We start from the raw sequence: 14,105 nt of genomic DNA, 5'->3' as shown, positions 1-14,105 counted from the left end.
CTGGCTATTCATTTCACTTTCAGGATTATTTCGATTACAATTATCTTGAAGATCATATGTTAATCAGCTCTGACTCAAATACAAGCTTCTCTCAAACAACAACACTTGGAAGCTGATCATCTGTTCCCATGTTCTTTCCAATTTTTTATCCATGCCATGGCAAGGACATGCAACTTATAGCTAAACAACAGGCATCTTCATTCTTGAGACTGCTTTAGTGAAGATAATTCTTCAATATCAAGGTAACCTGCATTATTGGGAATGCCCATATCCATTTGTTTTCCAGCTACTAAAAAAATAAAAATTAGAATTGACAAATCTGTGAACTTAACTGCCCTTATCAGAAAATATTCTGTTTCTGCCTCCTATTGAGCCCGTCTCTGCACAGTGATCTCCTTTAGAGCCTGGTCAGTGGTTCTGGACACAGGGTCAATGGTTGATGTGCACTGATAGGGGTTCAGCTTGCACCTGAGAGCCCAGCTCAAGAGCCACAAAAGTGGGAAACAGGAAACACGGCAAGCACTTAAAGGGAAAAAGCAAACAGGAATTAGAGTCCTCCATACACCACAAAAAAACCCAAAACAAAACAACAACAATAAAAAAAAAACACCCACCATATTTTCTTTTACTTTATAACTTTAACCCAGCTGCAGTTCTGTGCACTAGACATTCATCAGCCGTGACAAATCTTTAGTAACAGACCAAGGCAGAATTTTAAAGGATCCGGTTGCCTTCCCTGTAGCAGTGGTGATGACATTTGTCCCTCTGTTTCCACAGAAACTTAACAAGAGAACTTGCAAATAGCATCACACCCAAGTACACTGCAGGCTCTGTTTGCAAAATATCTGGCCACGAGCATCATCTGGACAATTTCACAGGAACAGGAGACCAAAGAAATTTACTCCTTCTAGATAGGTACTTTAATGTTAAAACTGTGCATTTATCTGGAAATGCGTGTTTATCGTATACATCTAGAAACTCTCCCTGTATTTTTATGATGTGATTAAGTGGCCTCAGTTTGCTTATCAGTCCTTGGTGAAACACCTTTTAAGGAATGTTGAAAGATGCTATTTTTCTCCTAACTACTATAGTAGAATGGAAGTGGAATTGTGTAATTAGTTAGTTTTATTTATTCTGCCATTAGTTTAAGAACGATGCACATTACCTCTCCCAAGCAGTACAACTCCAGTCAAAAATTAAATCAAATGAGAAGTGTCCACTTCAAGATGCAACAGAAAAAACACAGGTTATCTGTGTCCCCATTTAATTATTGCTAAGATGTTAACATTAATATCTAACTCAGAATATTGATGTCAACATATCAAAATTCAGAGAATCAGACAGTCCCAGACAAGAGATATTTGGTTTGGTTTTTCTGGGGTGCAGTAGCAGTCAGAGAAAGAAGGCTTTGAAAAACTAATTATTGCTCTTTTCCCAAAATAAAAGCAAAACATCTGAAGTACCAGAAAAGTTTCCCGATTTCCTTTAAATGCTGCCTCCCTTTTATTTCCAATTCTGAATGCAATGTTTAAAATGGTGTTTTAAAGTCATCATTTTAATACCACCAGCTGAAAGATCCACATAAACTATTGCAGAGGAGCCTTTGTGAAGTAGATGCTGGAGAGCAAGTGGGCCACTGACAATGGTCTTATCCCAATGGCTTTTAGTTGAGGCTGAGCAGCAGATCTCACCAGGCTGGGGAAATCACCCCATCTTTGGGCTGCTGGACCGACAGAGTGAATCGACACCAACGGAATTAAATTTCAGTTAACTGAGTTTGAGAGCATCAGAGGAAAGATTAGTGCAAAGCAACTATTCCACTCCAAAACATAATTCAGATTATTCCCTTTTGCTTGTGTCCTACTCGCATGAAGAAGCTATTTCTAAATCAACCACCCAAACCCCACTCAGCTGGACCCGGAAGAATACATGATTCAGAATCACAATAATTCTATCAATTCCAACAACCCCGCCTCTGTGCTTAAATGTAGTCTCCTCTAACTGAATTAAATTAGGTCTTATACTTACTTTGCGTACTTTTCTCTCCCTGCTTTGCATTAGTATTCCGAGAAACCAGAGTTCTGTATTTGAGTGTTCCACTCTAGGGAACAAAATTCATATCTTGTATTATTACTAGCACACTAAAAACCCTTCTAAGATAAATTCCCCAGCTAAAACAGAAATTTTGCTTTCCTGCAGAGATTATTAGGAGATATCCTTTGGTCCATGCTGTGAGGCAGGTCTGATCACACCTTTGCAGCCTTCCCTTCCAGCCTCACATCTCCAGGAAATCACAGGAAAGCAGTTATTGTTTTAATCACAAGTTTCAATAACCAGCCAAACTTACGGCAGCTGCTGTACTAGAGTAACTATAAAGCCTTTCTTTAAATTCTTCCTTTAATAAAATCTGTTAGAAACAAGAAGAAGAACATCTGCATCTTGTGCAAGATTAAATTAGAAGTACCAAAACACCTTCAGCTCCTTTAATTTTTGTAGTGTTGGAAAGCAAATTTTGTCAAATATCCGTGCCTTCAAAATGTATTTACCCAATGAGGAGCATGAATCCAGGAAAAAAAAAAAAAAATCTAAATTCCAAGGTCAATTTTTTAATGGAAGAGAAATCAATCTGCCCCTACCAACCCTACCAGAAGCCGCAGTCCGTTGGCACATGGTACAGCTCCGATGGATCTTCTGGCTGTCCGATCAGCCAGAATTCCTAAGCTTTTAGGAGCCCATCCTCTCTGGCCAGGCTGGTGCCCGTGGTGCCCTGACAGCCCCTGGTTTCCCTGGAGCACAGGTGTCTGAAGGCAGGGATGAGGTGCAGCTGGACCCCCGGGATGCTGTGCAACCCTCTGGGCAGTCTGGCAGCAACTGTTCCTCTGGATGTCTTGGGAATGCAGCGCTGACGAGCCTTTCCACTGCTGCTCAGTAGGTGACAAGAGGGCATTTTACCCCAAGCTGCTGCCCACATGCATTGGACACTGGATGCACTGCTTCTGTTTTGTTTTCATTTTAGGGTGAAAATTAGCAAACACTGCTATTTGCGAAGGATCAGCTCACTCGTCTGCCAAGGGATTTTCGCTGTGGCTCCTCCCAGTCGCTTCTCAACACTAAGCTACCACTGGGTCATTCATAAACCTTCAAAAAATCATCAGGCCAGGGGTTACTTTGCTCATTTTAAGAAGGTTTTGGGTTTGTTTTTGTTTTTTTTTTTTTGTCTGCATAACAAAATGCTTGTGCTGATCCCTGCCATCTCCTCTCCCCTCTTTCTCTCTGTCCCTCCAAGCTTCCAAAGCTGACTTTAGTGTGCTATCCTAAACAGAAAGCTCTCACAGGAAGTCACTGCTTCACTAACAGCCATCTCTGTTCCCTCCTGATATTGCCTGAACAATTTTATTCTCACTTGCATACTCATCTTCCCATTGCACGTACCTTAGTGGTTAATGCAAGTGTAATAATGCCCACTGCCAGCCTTTCAAAGTTATTCCAGTGACACGGGCCAGGGACACACCTCCTCTGCACTGAGCTGATTGTTAGAAACTCACCCTGTCAAGCTGGAGGAGAGCAAAGGTAAACCAGGCAGCACCCAGAACAGGACCTAAGAGAGCAGGAACAGCTGGGAGCACCCAAAACAGCACCTAAGAGAGCAGGAACAGCTGGGAGCACCCAAAACAGGGCATAGAGAGAGCAGGAACAGCTGGGAGCACCCAAAATGGGGTCTATAGAGCGCAGGAACAACTAGAAGCACCCAAAACAGGACCTCTAGAGAACAGGAACAGCTGGGAAGGCTGACAGAGTGATTTTACATCAACACAAAGAGGTGATTGGTTACACAGTGAGACTCTGTCATGAAATATTTTGTTCTTTCCTGTTCACTCTACTCATGGCTCCTACTTAAAACCTAAGCTTCCTCTGCCTCTTTGGTTTTCTTTTTAATTGCAGAGTAGAAGGTGAGGAAGTAGTACATTGCCTGTGCACCTAGAGATAAACAGGTTACCTACCTGTGCTGAAGCAACAGCTGAAGGATGCTACGTCTGGTTTCAGACTTTCCTCTTTGTCTAGGAAGGCAGTAGAGGCTCAGAGGAGCTGGCAGCAAAACCAAGAAAGCTGGGCTGGAGGAGTAGCGAGTTTGTAGAGCTCATGTGAAAAACCTCCAGGGAGCATTTCCCTCGTTTACATGATGTTCACCAACAGCTCATGGCGCTCAGGAACAGGCGCTGTGACAGCTCCAACAACAGAGGCAATTTTGAGGGCAGGGAGGAACGAGCAGGCCAGTGCACAGTCTGAAAGGCAGAGGAGGTAAGAGCTCAGACAGAGCACAGGTAGCCTCAGGAGAGTTTCTTTCGAAGGAATCCAAGGAATTCCCTCTGTAGATGAATCCAAATGCCCTCCGACAAAACAATTGAGCAATTCCTTAACTGGTAGAGAAGATAAAGGACTCTCCTGCACACAAAAGCTCAAGAGGACAGGAGGTTTAAAACTGAACAGCATAACAAGAGTGTGCTCACACTCAGAATGTGTCAGAGAAATTTCATTTATTTTCCTCAGACTAAGGCAGAAGAGAAATACTCAGAGCTGTTTGCAGACCCCAGGTAAAACTGACACCTGTGTGCAGGTTTATTGGGCAACATTTCGGTTCTCCAGGTTACCAGAGAGCCTTTGAGTCTGTTCCCTTTCCAGTGAAGAATATCTGGAAAGGCACCATTATGTCGTTTCACAATTCATGGAAAAAAATGTATTTTTCTCCTCTTGAAATCCTGTAAAGTCCCAACAACTAAGTAAACCTGATATCAGAATTTAACCACAGGTGTGACAAAACCAGCTTGTTCTCAAAGGCAGAACGCCTTTAGGTGACAATGTGTTTCCAGTTCCTGTCCAGATTTAACACACATATTTTTTGTTGTTTCTGTGTAAGGTGCCACAGGAAATAAAAAGGACATCTGTGTCCCACACTATTTGAATTTAGGAATTGGAAGCTTGCCACATTTTCATTTGCACTAAGAGAAGTAACAGCAAGGTAAAATCTAGTGAGTTTGAGCAATTTCGGAAGATGCAGTAGTAGGTAAGGAGATCTTTGGTCAGACAAAAGTCTGGAAGCACAATCAGAGATCATGGTTTTGATGTGGAAGCTTTTTCCCACTGCTGAGAAGATGCTGCTTCAGGGGAGACAGTGCATTAGGAAAAGCAGCTCTTGGATACCTGATGGGACTACAGGGACACAGAGCAGCATAATAAGGTCAAGTGTGAGAAGTTTACTCCCTTCTGGAGCATGAATGGGATCACAACCCCTGTTTTGGGATAGGCTCAAGGTTCTAAAGCCTTAAGGTCCATACCTCAACACATAACCACAAATCAAGTCTGAGAAAAAGTTCAGAGACCTCATTCAGACGCTGCTACCCTGGCCCAAAGGACAAAACTGAACAAAGTCCCTCTGTCTGCTGCTACCACTTCTAGATAAGCAAAACTTAATGCTCTCTACATAACCCCCACCTTTGGTCAAAACACACACTGCCATAATTTACCTGAGCTCGCATCCTCACACAAGACACTGGCTGGGAAAACATAGAAAAGCACCCAGAGACAGAAATATAAAACAACTACTCTGAGGGGAGTGACACTGGGCTGTGCCTGACTGAATTCCAATGAAATGGCAGGAAAAAAACAACAACAACAAAAAACATTGGAAGAAAAGTTGTTCTACTCTGCACTGATAAAGGCCAAGTGATTTAAAGGCTCAGATCAGGACAACTGCTGAGGTTTAGAATTGCCTGTTGGAAACAACTGGAGGAAGCTGTGATTTACAAAGATCCCTAAACTTGCCTGGTTGGGCTTTATTTTATTGTTTTGGTGATTTGCTATTTTTGTTTGTTTGGCTTTGGGCTGTTTGTTTCATGCCAGTAGGGATTTAGTTTTATTAGTCATTTTAAAATAATGTTTGTTTTGTTTTTTAAATCTGATCCTTGTGGCTGAGGGGTTTTTTGTCTGTTTCTTTGATTGGGTTTATCTCTCACCTCCAAAAAAAAGACAGCCATACTTTATGCTTTACACAGCCTTATCTTGCAACCCAGTATTTATAGCATTTATATCCTAACCTTTTACACCAGCAACTGTTGAGTTATCTCTCTGCCCTTTACTTGACTTTATTACACTCAGTGAGAACAGGGTGGATCCCAGAGGTGTTACAGACTCAGTAAAAAAATAAATAAAAATCACAGGTTGTAATCTGCCACGAGTCTCATTTCATGCAATGAAATGTGCATGCAATGATTTGTGCATTTCTTTTTGGTTTAAAACTGCCTAAAGTGAGTAATCCACTGACTTTCCTCCCCCCCTTACCCATCCCCAGGTAATTATGGTCTAATGGGTCTGAGGGGCTGAGCACACTGACCTTCTCCACAGGCTAAAACTCTTTCTCTGAGGTTAAACCCTGCCACTTTAGCTCTTGGAAGCGAGCCCCACTGCACATGTAGGACAGGATTAGCACCTGAGGGAAGGGGGAAAAGCTGTGCATCACACCAGGGGTGTCATCAATCTGCATCTCCCAGAACAGCTTTATTAGAGGCACGGGGCTGCAGGAAGACTCCACTGCACCTCCTGGAAGGACTCCATGTCTGGAACTCCAGCTTCCCCCTGCTGTGGCTCAGAACAGCATCCCATCTTCCATCTGATGTGTTCACAGCGCTCAGTGGAGGACGGTGAAGCGACCAGACACTCTGGGAAGTACAAATTCTTTGGTGGCATGACCTTGTATTTTACTTGTTTGCAGTAGAACTGCTCAGGCAGATTGGAACTGCCGGATTCCAGATGCCACCTGAATGGGGAACAAAGGGCATCCAGCAGTCCCAGCCTAGCAGTAAAATCACATCTGTACATAAGGCTGGGTGTCAAAGACAACTCAGTGGGGTTTTCTTTCCAGACTACCTATGAACTTTGATTAAGCATTGCTTTATTATTTTATGTCTTATTATTTCAGGCACTACCTTGGAAAACTGCTAGATGGTGCTAGAATATATACATACACAACACCGTGCTAAAACAGGGGTTTAAGCTGCAATCCTGACCCCTGGAATCAGCTTTGGATGCAATTGCCTTGCGACTGCTGCTGTATATTAACAGAGGGCTGTGTCCAGGATGGCAGAATCTTTATTTTCTCATGCTTTGCAGGGGGGAATGTAGAGAAACACTCAGCTGGACTCACATCAGGGCCCAGGTCAAGGAGATTGACTCATCCCCACGCTGCTCAGTGAGAAAGTTCAAAGCACAATTCTGCACACATTTAACAAGCATGCAGCTCTCTGGATTCTATATTCCCCAAAACAAGCCATCCTGCATAAAAAAAGAGCATCTTCCAGAGAACACTGTGCTCTTTCTCAATGCAAATATTCTCAGAAAAAGGGGAAAAAAAAAAAAGGGGGGGGGGGGGAGGAAAAACAAAACAACGAAAAAGAAGGAAAAAGGAGGGAAAAAAGGCAACCAATGAAACAGAAAGAAAGGAAAAAAACCCCTGTTCCTAAGCATATTTACAGCAAAGGAGAATTTGGTCAAGACCAAATTGTCTGCAACTTGTGCTACCAGTCAACTATTATTGATTTTTGAGTGGTTTGGATGGGGAAGTTTAAGCAGGATATGTCATCAATATATGGGATTGCAAATGAGAGCTGCAGTTAAAAAAAAAAGAGTGTGATAACAGAGGAAGTGTCTCTGGAGCAATTGGGTTTACTCAGTACAGACTTGATCCATCATCTACCAGAGTTTTCATATGGGAAAAAATATACAGACATCTTAAACTGGTATTAATAAACTTGATTCTTACCATTAATGGCTAAGCATGTGGACACTGAGGGAAAAGAAAGGCCCAGGCAGAGTAAGACCAGCTTTAATTACTGTTAATCTACAGAGACATTCACATCAGAAATATCACCCTGGCATTTTCCAGTTTACCAGCTGCAGATCAAGCTCTGCAACATTTAATCATTGCAAGTGCTTGCCCTTTGAAAACCTCTCCTTCCCTCCTCTCTCCCTAAACAAATCACCTCCCGTGTTCCTGCTGCACAGCAGCTTCTGCAGCTCCTCCTGGCCATCCCCTGCCTGTGGAGATTTCCTCCAAAGCCCCTCTCTGCTCTGAAGTTTTCCCTGCCTGACAGGGGAATATCAGCTTTCCCCTGAGAAGAATGACAAGATTTGTCTTTACAAACAAGCCCTGGGTCTACCTCATCCTTGTAGATAAAACTAGCACTGAGACATAAGAGAAACAATGGGAAGGATTCTACTGATTGATGAATGGAAAAAGAAGATACTTGCCTTTACACACAAATCATAGGTTTGTTTGTAAATGAAATTGAATATTGAAAGATGAAAGCAACAATGGGGAAAAACCCATAAATCCCATAAGAATTAAAAATTAGGGGGGTTATATTTAAAAGGGGAATCTTAGGCATTTCAGGAAGTCTGTACCTCTCAAGTACCTCAGCCCATGGGGAAAGAGAGAGGGAAATGCGTCTGGGAAATTAGGATATAAAGGAGGCTGTGTGCTCTGAAAAACAGAGACCCCAGGGGAAATGCCCCATGGCCTCTCCCTTTATTCAAATAACGTAAAAGGACTCCTCTGTCTCCTTTTTGGACATAAACCTCTGGTGTTCGTGGATTAATTTTCCTAACACCCCTGACAAATTAAAACCCAGGGCACCCCTGGGCACATTCCTGGGAGTGGGCACTGCGTGTCTGGAAGAGCAGCCGGAGCTGGCCCGGCAGAACTGCCGGCTGTCATTAAAGACAAGGCAAAGCACCCAAAGAGCTGCTGAGATCAAAACAACACCCGGGCCAGCCCAGAAGCACAAAAGACACTTCAGGACATCTGGAGCTGCTTTGTTCCTAGATAAAGGCAGCATCTGCACCACCCCTGCCAAAAACCCTACACTAGATGGGATGGCAAGCCACGGTGGAGCAATGCTTACCCTTCAGGCCAGCAGCATCTCAGAAACCCAACACCTAATTTTGCTAAGCTTTGATACTTCTGGTGTCCAATAAGTTGTAGTGTAAATTGATTTGCTTTCAGCTTCTGATGTTTGTGTGATTCTCCCCTGTACAAGAGTTTTTCAGCAGAAGATTTCAGGCGTTCCTGAAATCTTTCAGAATAAAAGGAGTAAAATAAGAACAGAAGTTATAAAGTGAATTCGCTTCTCAGAAATCATTGTGCAAGGTTAATCCCTGTTCTCCAGGAAAGTAAGCCTGTCATCACACATCCCATCTCCTAGACTCTTCCAGACTCCTAGGTAACTGGACCCACCTCCAGAGGAGTGCTAGAAATTCCAGTTATGATTTGTGCTTTCCAAGAACAAAATCACTGCCTCCACTTGACCTTTCCTTTTCCAACATGTTATTTCTACATTTTTAAAGAAATCATGTATAATAACAGTAAAAACCTCTATTAAGACTTCTTTCTATAGGTCTTTCAACTTTAGACTTTTTAGTAAGTCTCTGTGACATTTCCAAGAAAGTAAGTTACTGGCATTGAGGCATTGAATTTATCAACTTTTTTTGTACTTTCAACATGAAGCATAAGAGAAAAAAATCCTTTCCTAAAGGAAAAAAAATCTTAGTTTCCATTTTTCTACTTTGATTGAGGTAAGGATTTCTTCTTTGAATAAAGCAAAATGCCCATAGGATTAGCACAGTTTATCTAAAAATAACATTAATTTTCTTGATTCTGTGACACTATTACTATCTGCAAAACACCCATTGAGAAAGATTTTAATTATTTTCCCTCTGAAAAAAATAATCCCCATTTGTTCAAACAAGTACAATTGAGGAATCAGGCAAAGCATTTGAGCACATTTCTAATTCCAGTTCTTTACCTGTAATTGTTTATGCAGTGATGTTCTGTCCACCCACACCAGGCAATGGCTGTTTCCCATGGACACTTTTTAGGTAAATGGCTGCACCTAGAGAGAGATGGCCCTTTTAAACAAGAGAGCACTTAAGTATAAATAAAACATCCAAATCTGGAGAGCCACAGCCCTTGAATGGTCAACAGGACTTTCCAGACTGTAAATGCCACGCAGCTGATGAAATTAGCACTTGATTACCCATGTTCCAAACCAGCAGATGAGGTTCAGGTGGCAGGTGTGGGGAAAAAATCAAGATCACCTGATGCTCATCCGATGAAGCAGCTGATTACCCAAACAGTCCTCTTATGAGGTTAATTCAACATTAATGGCATTAATGGCATTCACATGTCACTTTGGTCAATTCTGCCCCAAGTTATCTTGTTGCCCCCACACCTCTGCACACCCTGTGGCTATGCTCTTATTACCGGTAATTAAAAAGAACATTTAAAAATCCATTTTTCCACTGCAGAGTCTCTCTGTTCCTCCTCACAGTTTCTCCTAGAAAAAAAAAAAAAAAAATTGAACATGTATTTAACAGCATTATTAGGCTGTAAACATTACACTGCCAGGCAAAACGTTTCTGCTCTGGCTCTGCTGGCCCAGCCTACTGCCTTAGAGAGGACATTTCCCAAAAGATCCCTCTCCAAGCCCATCAGGAGCTGGGAGAGGCTGGCTGGCAGGCAGCAGAGAACTGGCTCTACCCTGTGGTGCCAGGAGCCAGTGCTTAAATGGAGCTGTCTTATCAAGAATGTTTCTCCCAGCAGCTCTGGGCTCACCAGCCCTTTGCAAAGCAGTAATTTCCTTGTCTCTTGGACCACACCAGGAGTCCTGCTGATTCTGGATCGCTCCCCTTCCCCTATTACCACTTTTAATGCCAATTACCCACTCTCTTTTCCAGACCATGCAAAGAAGCTTTGCTTTCTCAGGTCACCACCCTCTAAATACTGCCTCTCCACTCCCCCAGCAGACAGACTTGTAGGAATTACTTATCACTGGGCAATAGGTACCTACAGCTCTTTCAAGTATCTGACAAAAGCTGAAATAGCCAAGTATCAGCTTTGGTGCTCTCTTGTTTTCTTCTGACGAAATGTCATGTATTTTTCCCCTCTGATATCAGTAAAAAGATGAGGCAAGAAAGGATGTCATGTTATTTTCACTAAAATTTTTCTTACCCTTGTGCTTATGCCATAAATGTGCTTCCTGCCTTATCACTAAACTTTATCGTGCTGACAAAATTTCCATGGCAGCCGTGGGATCCACAGTGGGAAGTGTATGGTCTGAATGGCTGCATCTCCCAAAGAGCTGCTGAAGGGCCAAACCACCTCCTCCATGCAGTGACTCAGGAACACAGCCTGAGCTGCAGGAGGAATGCTGACACAGCAGAGAAGCTCTGGGGTCTCAAAGGTTGGGAAGTGTGTAAGGGATACAGACCGAGAGACTGGAAAGGCTGAAAGCTGCTGCCAGTGACAGGGAATCATCTCCTTTTGGCAGGAGAGGTCCCACAGGGGCTCAGGACTGCACCAAGGGCACAACACCCCACTCTCCAAAGCAGGAAAAGGGCCTGGAGGCACAGGGGCACTGACCAGGGTAGCTGCAGGACTGGAGAGGGCCCCAGTCCAGACATTCCCAGGCCTTTGGGTGTCTGGCAGGAGCTTTCCCACAGTGCTGTGTCACACCAGCCACCACAGAAAAGCACTAACTGACAATAAAGACCCCCTGCCATACACAGCCCCCCCCATCCCCTCTCACTTGGGAAAGGAACTCATCAACACTGCAATTAATTTGACAGTGACCTTGGGAGTGTTTGGGGAATTCTGCGGCTTGCCTAATGGCTACAGGGGGACTTTTTGCACTGGGATTTCATATAATCTAACTGTTTGCTATTTAAACAAAAAATAATCTTTTAGAGCCTGCAGCTACCTCGGACTGAGTCCCCTTGCAATTACAAAAGTGATTGTGTTTGAATAGCTGGCTTTCTCCTTCACTGCTCCGCTTCTCCCCACTCTGGCGACTTCTACAGGGAAATCATCCTTTGGACATCAAGGGTGGATGCTCCAGGCATTATTGGATTGCCCTCAGAATCTCAGCCTCACTGCTAGCACTAGTCAGGGCAGAAGAGAATTGAACTGTTGCAAAGAAGAGCAGTTTAGACACATTTGAGAATCCTGATGCACGCTGGAAGAGTCTCTTCCTATTAGCACTCATAACTAGGAGTCACTTAACCTTTGGCTGCATAACACACTCAAATTCCGTGATATATTGGGTTGCCACTGTAGAAATAATTAAGGAGGGCATTGCAGGAAATAATAATTTACAATGGCATGTCTGCAATCCCAAGTTTTCCACGTGTTCTACAACAGTTAATGAAAAATAGGCGAAAGAGAATGAGTTACGTGATTAATGTTACAGCTCTTCCCAGCGCAAAGATGTCACGGAGGGAGGGCAACACCGTTCAAAACTGACAGGAGGAGGGGGAATGCCTGGGGTAACAGAATGCACCTCTCTCCTTGCTCAGTTTCGTTTGAAAAAGGCATGGGGCTGTTATAACTTCATACAAGCTTGCAAAGTTGACTGTCCTTACAGAAAGAGCAATTACACACACACTTTAAGCACGAAGCAGCACAATAATTAAATGAGTAATTACCTTCCCACTTTTAAGCTGTCATGCAATTAAACTTAATTAAACATTCTCTATACTTCACTAAGCTTATACAAACAGAAGAAGGTAAGAAGGGTGTGGCAAAGAAAGGGCATTTGGCAGAAGGATGAACCTATTATTTGTTCTTTAATCAAAAATACCACTGTAGAGTGAACTCTAGGTTCTCACATTATTGACTTGTTCCTGGACAGAATATAACCTGGTCTGAGCTGCAAGATGAGCAGCACACTGAGACAATTCCACACTGGTTAATTTGGGGTGGCATTCTTCTACGTAACACTCTCTTCAAACAAAAACAGGTCCAAGGAAAAGGAAAGGCTGGCATTTTAGAGCAGAGGAAGTAAAGGATTCTGTACAGAAAAGCTGGTCCAAATGTAAAACAAAATCTTTAATGCAAACACAAATCCAAGGTTTCTCTTTTCCCCAGCAGAGAGAGACACGATAGAGGAAGGGTCAAGAAAACACATGGGAATTTTGTTGACAAGGAGACAAGAGAGCTGTGGTGCAAGAACAGTTGTGAACTTGCTCCTATCCTGGTGTGAAATACAGATCAGCTTTGTAGAAGCACAGCCCACATACTCCTGCTGATTATTTATTCATTCCCAGAAAGCTGTATCACATCTACTGTCCCTAGATGCATGTTAATATGTTAAATTAAAAAATTAAGACAACAAAATCCATTTTGTCAAGTAGCAAGGATTCTGTTCTTCCATTGCTCCCTGAGGCAAAGGCAAAAAAACAGGCAGCAAAACAGGAACATCTAAAAGCAAAACCTGACCACACTCTGTAAATAGAGTGTTTAACTCCAGGTGTTCTCAGAGTTTGGCCCGCCCTCATTACCCACATGTGTGCACATACCTTTCTGTTCCTTTCTTGGCTACTGAGTCCTTATTCCAAGTGCCACAGAAGAAATTTGAGCACATCACAGCAAAACGTAGCTGGGAAAGTCAATTTTGCCCCTTTTTCACCCTCATTTCTTCCAGCATGAAGAGCTCCACAGAACTGAAACTTGCCATTAATATTAGCAGACAGGTCTTCTAATGATTTGAAATTATCAGCACAATGATGGGACGAAGACAGGCTGCTTGAAGATAAGGTGTTATTATTAAAGCAGTGGGGAAAAAAAAAACAATAACAATACTGAGCATCTTTCCAAAATGACGAGTGTATCTGAATGCCGAGAAACTGAAAAATGGGTGAAAAACACCCCACCACACACCACCCCTGCTGCCCCTGACTATTTATTTACCATTGCCGGATAATAAACTGCAGCTGTGGTTAAAACCAGTCGAGTTTTATGTTTGGTTCTCATTCCAACTCCCACAGCAAGTAAAACATCACAGGTTGATAAAGTCTAAAACACAAATTGTCCAAAACCCAGCGCTGTGTCGGCTACCGAGAAGAAATTAACTCTGTTCCAGCTGAAAACAGGACAGAAGCATTTTGTAGGCCAAAACAAGTGAATGAGCACGTTGGAACCATTGGAAGCGCAGTGTTGAGGAAAAGGCTGTTACAGCCAGGCTGTGCTGGTTTGCAGACAAGCCTGACACAGCGCAGGC

General features: G+C 43.0%; 1 long non-coding RNA gene across 2 annotated transcripts; it reads right to left on the bottom strand.

Moving 5' to 3' along the window:
• Nucleotides 1-1,107: 1,107 nt before the first annotated feature.
• LOC120756227 (uncharacterized) lies at nucleotides 1,108-13,753 on the bottom strand. 2 transcript variants are annotated; one of them, XR_005702067.2, is made up of 5 exons: nucleotides 13,405-13,747; nucleotides 10,313-10,385; nucleotides 9,855-9,941; nucleotides 4,002-4,283; nucleotides 1,108-3,138 (listed from the first exon to the last, which is right to left on the bottom strand). It is a non-coding gene; the product is annotated as an uncharacterized LOC120756227 (long non-coding RNA). The 2 variants fall into 2 exon arrangements; XR_005702068.2 differs by lacking the exons at nucleotides 1,108-3,138; nucleotides 4,002-4,283 and adding an exon at nucleotides 4,670-6,811 and having other exon boundaries at nucleotides 13,405-13,753.
• Nucleotides 13,754-14,105: the final 352 nt, after the last annotated feature.

The sequence above is a fragment of the Hirundo rustica genome, chromosome 8 (genome assembly GCF_015227805.2).
Source record: "Hirundo rustica isolate bHirRus1 chromosome 8, bHirRus1.pri.v3, whole genome shotgun sequence".
NCBI classification, from domain to species: domain Eukaryota; kingdom Metazoa; phylum Chordata; class Aves; order Passeriformes; family Hirundinidae; genus Hirundo; species Hirundo rustica.
Note: the sequence above shows the minus strand (reverse complement) of the source record. Positions and strands in the feature narration are given on the sequence as shown.